The sequence below is a fragment of the Rutidosis leptorrhynchoides genome, chromosome 3 (assembly GCF_046630445.1).
Source record: "Rutidosis leptorrhynchoides isolate AG116_Rl617_1_P2 chromosome 3, CSIRO_AGI_Rlap_v1, whole genome shotgun sequence".
Taxonomy (NCBI): Eukaryota; Viridiplantae; Streptophyta; class Magnoliopsida; order Asterales; family Asteraceae; genus Rutidosis; species Rutidosis leptorrhynchoides.
Genome location: NC_092335.1, coordinates 554636830 through 554643966, shown reverse-complemented (window position 1 = coordinate 554643966; position 7137 = coordinate 554636830).

Below are 7137 nucleotides of genomic sequence, written 5' to 3'. Positions count from 1 at the left end.
CTAATATCAGAGGATGATGAAGAATATTGTCCGCAGGGGTTTAGAGTCAGGAGCAAGGTATTCATTAATGACTTCAGTAGGTACTGAATCATTTGGATCCTTTGAAGTCAGGTTCAGTCTTTATAATTTGTCCACAGCCTCCTTCCTACTTTGCTCAATCCATTTTCCACATCCAAAACTTCTATTTTTCTGCGCTTTGCCAGTACACTTCATCATTATCATCCAGCTTTTACCATTTAAAGTCGTTTATAGTTTTTGCTGCTTCATCAGCATTTTTTTTTTCCATTTTCGGAGAACCAATTCGTAGTTCGGAGTGTTTTTCAGAAACTTCACATTCAAATTAAGTCCAGAAGATAGACGTTATATATACACATATAACTGTTGGCGTAGACATGCTGCGAGATTTCAAAATACTGATTGCTAATTCCCAATGATTCGTATAGCAATTCTCATTACAAGATGCGAATGAGTAAATGATGGGGTTTCAATGAATAATTATAATGACTTTTTGGAGAGGCTAAAGTCAAAGGGTAATGAAGTTGTTGGTACATCTGCTAATAATGTGGTGGAATGTAAAAGGTTCCCTGGTAACGATGGTGTATATCTCAAGGTTATAATAAGGTTAGTCTGACTGAAAAGTCGAAGTTGTCTTGCTGGAGCTGTGACAAAACTGGCTACTTTGAATAGGAGTCGCAAAGTTATTTTTGCTAATAAATGCCAAAGAATCTGACGCGGATACGTTGTTTAAACTTTTACTTTGGTTTCAAGAGTTTTTCGGGTACATAACTGTGAGTAACATGTGGTTGGATCATCATCTCGATTGCTCATCATTCGAAGTGTCTTCAGAAATTTTCGAAGGGTTTGAACACAGATTGTAATCGTTAACATACATTTGATATTCTAACACAGTTTTGAAGTCAAAATATAGCTTGTGAAAGATGTAAGGATCTAAGAGTGATGATTTTGGTCATATCTCAAGTTGAATTTTGAGATTTCAAAATCAGAATATGTAATTAAATTTTGAATGAGTATGGTTGTTTTGATTTCTATAAAAGAATGTATATTGTTGTGAAAGTAGGGAGTATAATGGATGATTTGCTGAATCAGATTCGAAGAATGTAACATATTAATTGTGAATTTATATATCTCTCGGGTATTACCTACCCGTTAAAAAAAATTCACAATTAATATTTTGTACAAAAGAATTTTATTACAGTCTTTATAAAAATATATATATGTATATTTTCTTCAGATGTAACATAAATTTAATGAGTTAATGTTAAATTAAACTCATTTTATTTACGGTTGAAACTAGAATTGAATAATCCCTAAAGGCTTTAAAAAGTACATAACTTTTACGCAGTATTTCTTTAATGACATTGAAATTATGAATCAATACTTCGTTATTTGTTGATGTATGATGTTCGGTTCGTGGAATTCTTGTGAATTTCGCAAAGTACGAATGATGTTATCTGAAAAGTTTCGGGTACATCGATGATGAAAGTGTAAAATCAAATATATACTTGATTTATTATGAATTGGAATTTGTTGAATTGCAACAGAGATTGTAGTTAACGCTGGTTAAGTTGCGGCCGAAGGACGTACATTATTGCATATTTGTAATATGAATTAACCGAGTAGTTAAGATTCACACACAATAGCTTAGCACGGAAAGATTTATTTCAATATATATATATATATATATATATATATATATATATATATATATATATATATATATATATATATATATATATATATATATATATATATAAATATAATATAATATAATATAATATACATATACATATAATTTCTTTAGAGGGAATGAGTTAATTCTTCATAACTCGTTGATACAATATACACGTTATTGATTCGTAATGATGTCCACAGTGATTCTTGAACTGACGGAGTTTGTGATGTTATCGGTGTTGTTGATTCGGATGTTGACTGTACTGACGATGCTGGTAACGCTGACGGTACTGTTGATGCTGTTGGTAAAGCAAGTTTAGCTTGTTAATCACACACCATTTTTGTCAGGGTTTCTACTCTTCCTTCTATCATTTTGGTTTGCTTAACTGATTTATGGTTAGGGCTAGATTAGATAATCTCTAAGACTTTAGAGATTACATAATCGCCGCGGAATGTTTCTCCAATGAAGTTATGAATTAATACTTCGTCAGTTATTGTTGTTGGTACTCCTTGGTATCTATGGTGCGTATGACGTTGATGCTCATGGGACAGATTGTGAAGTTGAGGTTTACGACGCGGTTGTGGTTGGAGGTGGTAATGGTACTGTTGGCGTTGATGATGGTAGTACTAGTTATGATGCTGATGCTGCTGCTGGTGTTTATAATCTCTGCACCATATTCTCCAAAGCCACTACCCGAGCGCGAAGCTCGTTGACTTCTTCTATTACACCGGGGTGATTGTCGGTTCGGACGAGCGGATAAATAAAATCTAAAATTTGATGTAATATATAATCGTGACGAGATACTCTGGAAATGAGCGAGAAAATGGTGTTTCGGACAGGTTCGCCGGTAAGTGCTTCAGGTTCTTCGTCAAGAGGGCAATGTGGTGGATGGAAAGGATCAACTTCTTCTTGTCTCCAATGATTGAGGAGGCTACGAACCCATCCCCAATTCATCCAGAATAGGTGATGACTGATTGGTTGATCTATTCCGGTCACACTGCTTTCGGAGCTTGAATGGGATTCCATTTCGGAATCTGAGTGACTTGAACTGATGACGAATTCCATTTCGTACGATTGGATAAAGGATTTTTTTTTTTTTTGATATGAAATGATTTTGGCTAACGGATGGTATTCTAATTACATAGAATATATATATATATATATATATATATATATATATATATATATATATATATATATATATATATATATATATATATATATATATATATATATATATATATATAGATCAAAAGATTTCGTAGATTACGGAGGACTTTGCGGGATATGTCAGGCAAAGTTTAAAGTAACAGATACGATAAGAATGATAAGCAGGCAGTTCCCTAAGGATGATAAGCAGATGATTTCCGAATAGGATTGATAAGCAAAACTTTTGACAGGCAGACACGGTCAAAGTCCAGACTCACTTAATGTATCCTAACAACTACTAGTTAGACACACTAATGCAAGGCCTGGTTCGCTAAGACCAACGCTCTGATACCAACTGAAAGGATCCGAAACTAATCATCCGGACGTTGTCCATATTGATTACAAACGAATTACAATAGTTGATAACATTGCGAGGTACTTGCCCTCTATATGATACATCTTACAAACGTTGCATTTATTCTTAAAAGGCAATCTATAGTTACATCCAGAATTGACATAATCGCCTGACATTTCATAATATTCAAATGACCTAAACCGCCATTTACTTAATAATAGTCTCTATGAACTTCAATGACTCGAATGCAACGCCTTATGATATAAGTCCTTAATAGCCTCAAGTAGTATCCTTAGTACGAGCTAATGCACAGCGGAAGACTTAATTCATACCTGAGAATAACATGCTTTAAAATGTCAACATAAAGTTGGTGAGATATAGGTTTAATGCCGGCAGCGATATATATATATATATAGACCACAAGATTTCATATATAAACATTTTCATAAAAATATTCTAAGTGGTTGAGCACTTGGTAACCATACTTAACATTCAATCACGTCGCATATTCCCTTTAATATGAAATCTTACTACACCGTACCAAGTGTAGTCACAAAACGAGGTACTGTGCAATCGTTGAATACTGGTCGTCCAGTCCGGTTGGGGTTGTCAGGCCCGATAGATCTATCAACAGGATTCGCGTTTACAATACCGCTGTAAATATTAGTTACCAAGCTACAGGGAAGTATGCCAGTGGTACAACTCAACGTAGAATATATTTTTCAGTTACTTGTGTCCATATCGTAAAACATAAAATACATGTATTCTCATCCCGAAATATTTAGAGTTTAAAAGTGGGACTATATACTCACTGTTGTCTTGAAGATATAAATATTTTGACTTGGTCTTTCGGTTGATATCACGAACCTATCCATATATAATATATCAATATATTTTCATTTTTAAACAATCGTCACATATATATACTTGTTATACTTTTAATACTTTTAATAATTCCTTAGTCCGTAGTTAGCAGTCCGATGTTAGTAATTCAATTTTAATGGTTCATTTTTAGGTGTTTAATAAACCCCCAATGAAATGAATAAAACCCTCATCGTATATGTATTGGTCGAGATTAATCTTGACCCACGGTACCGGTGTTGTCAAATGACGTGTTGCGTACATAAAGTACCGGGGTTGTCAAATGACGTGTTGCGTACAATCATGGGATCTTATGATTAATCTTCTCGTATTGTTTACGGGTGATCCTGAACCATATAAAATTGAATTATGAGTACATATATATAAAATATCATGTTATCTTAGAAAGATGTGATTTATTCAATGATTCATATATAATTTAATATATAATATTCGAATTAAATAATACGTATCGTGACCCGTATACCGGTCTCGGTGTCGATCACAACTCAAAGTATATATATATTTCGAAATCAACTCCGACCCTGTATAGCCAACTCCCGCCTTCACATATAGAGTGTCTACGGTTGTTCCGAAATATATATATAGATGGGTCGATATGATAAGTCGAAACCTTGCATACGTGTCCCGTTATTTAAAGTGCGTAAAAGTAAATAACAGAAATTAAATGATGATAAATAAAATTGCGAGAATGTAAATTGCGATAAATTAAATGTTAATCAGTTAACTGGGAACAGTTAGCCGGAACAGTTAGCGTGAAATCCTATCACAATTTCAATTAATTAATTCGTTTGTTTCTAACACTTTTTATTTTTGTCCAATGTTTTCTTCATTATGCCACTTGTTGGATTCTGATAGATCAAAATCCAAATATGAAATTTGAATAGAAATGGTTATTCTGTGGTGAACGGATACGTATATCGGTAGTTGTAAGTAGGATAGTAAATGACCGTTGAATCAGATTTAGAGAATGTACAACGTAACTTATTAATGTGAATTCTAAATATTCCTCGGGTACTACCCACCCGTTAAAATATTTTCATCATTAACAGTTTGTACGAAAGAATTTTTAATTACAATCTTTATAAAAATATACTTGCATATATATTTTCTTCAGATGTAATCATAGATTCAATGAGTCAATGAAGTATTAAACTCATTTGATTTATCGTTAATACTAGATTACATAACTTCTAAAGCATTAGAGATTACATAATCGCCAGGTCGAACGAAGATAAATGAGGTAAAACGATACGTAAAGCGAAGATAATCGATGTAGAACGATATATAGAACGAAGATCATACTCGAAGTTCCGATGAGGTTTTTGAGGTATGTGATGTTGATATCCGAGATACAGTTTGTGATGTTGAGATTTTGGGGGTGACAAGAGTACTGTCGGCGTTGTTGATAGTGATACAGATTATGCTGCTGGTGCTGCTGCTGGTGTTTGTAACCTTCGCACCGTATTTTCTAAAGCCACTACCCGAGCGCGAAGCTCGTTGACTTCTTCTATTATACCGGGATGATTGACAGTTGGAACGAGCGAATGAACAAGATTCGAAATATGGGATAGTATGTAGTCATGACGAGATACTCTAGAAATGAGCGAGAAAATGGTGTTTCGAATAGGTTCGCCGATAAGTGCTTCAGGTTCATCGTTAAGAGGACAATTTGGTGGATGGAATGGATCACCTTCTTCTTGCCTCCAGAAATTTAGTATATTACGAACCCATCCCCAATTCATCCAGAATAGATGATGGGAAATTGGTTGATCCATTCCGGTAACGCTGTTCTCGGAGCTCGAATGGAAATCCATATCGGCGAAGCTATCGAAGTCGGAGGAATTTGAGCTGGATGAAGAATCCATCTTGTATGGTCGGAGAAATGAATTTTTGGTTTGGAATAGATTATAGGAGTTGGGTTTGGTACTCTTCAATACATAATTTACATATGTATATATAATATCAAAATCCCATGAATTACGGAGAATCTTTGAAATACGTCAGGCAATGTCTATAGTAACAGATACGCTAGGATATGAATTTTGTCTATACACTATCGATGCACTAAATGCAGTAAGACGTGTCTAGACTTAAGAATGATAAGCAGGCAGTTCCCTAAGGATGATAAGCAGATGATTTCCGACTAGGATTGATAAGCAAAACTTTTGACAGGCAGACACGGTCAAAGTCCAGACTCACTTAATGTATCCTAACAACTACTAGTTAGACACACTAATGCAAGGCCTGGTTCGCTAAGACCAACGCTCTGATACCAACTGAAAGGATCCGAAACTAATCATCCGGACGTTGTCCATATTGATTACAAACGAATTACAATAGTTGATAACATTGCGAGGTACTTGCCCTCTATATGATACATCTTACAAACGTTGCATTTATTCTTAAAAGGCAATCTATAGTTACATCCAGAATTGACATAATCGCCTGACATTTCATAATATTCAAATGACCTAAACCGCCATTCACTTAATAATAGTCTCTATGAACTTCAATGACTCGAATGCAACGCCTTATGATATAAGTCCTTAATAGCCTCAAGTAGTATCCTTAGTACGAGCTAATGCACAGCGGAAGACTTAATTCATACCTGAGAATAACATGCTTTAAAATGTCAACATAAAGTTGGTGAGATATAGGTTTAATGCCGGCAGCGATATATATATATATATATATAGACCACAAGATTTCATATATAAACATTTTCATAAAAATATTCTAAGTGGTTGAGCACTTGGTAACCATACTTAACATTCAATCACGTCGCATATTCCCTTTAATATGAAATCTTACTACACCGTACCAAGTGTAGTCACAAAACGAGGTACTGTGCAACCGTTGAATACTGGTCGTCCAGTCCGGTTGGGGTTGTCAGGCCCGATAGATCTATCAACAGGATTCGCGTTTACAATACCGCTGTAAATATTAGTTACCAAGCTACAGGGAAGTATGCCAGTGGTACAACTCAACGTAGAATATATTTTTCAGTTACTTGTGTCCATATCGTAAAACATAAAATACATGTATTCTCATCCCG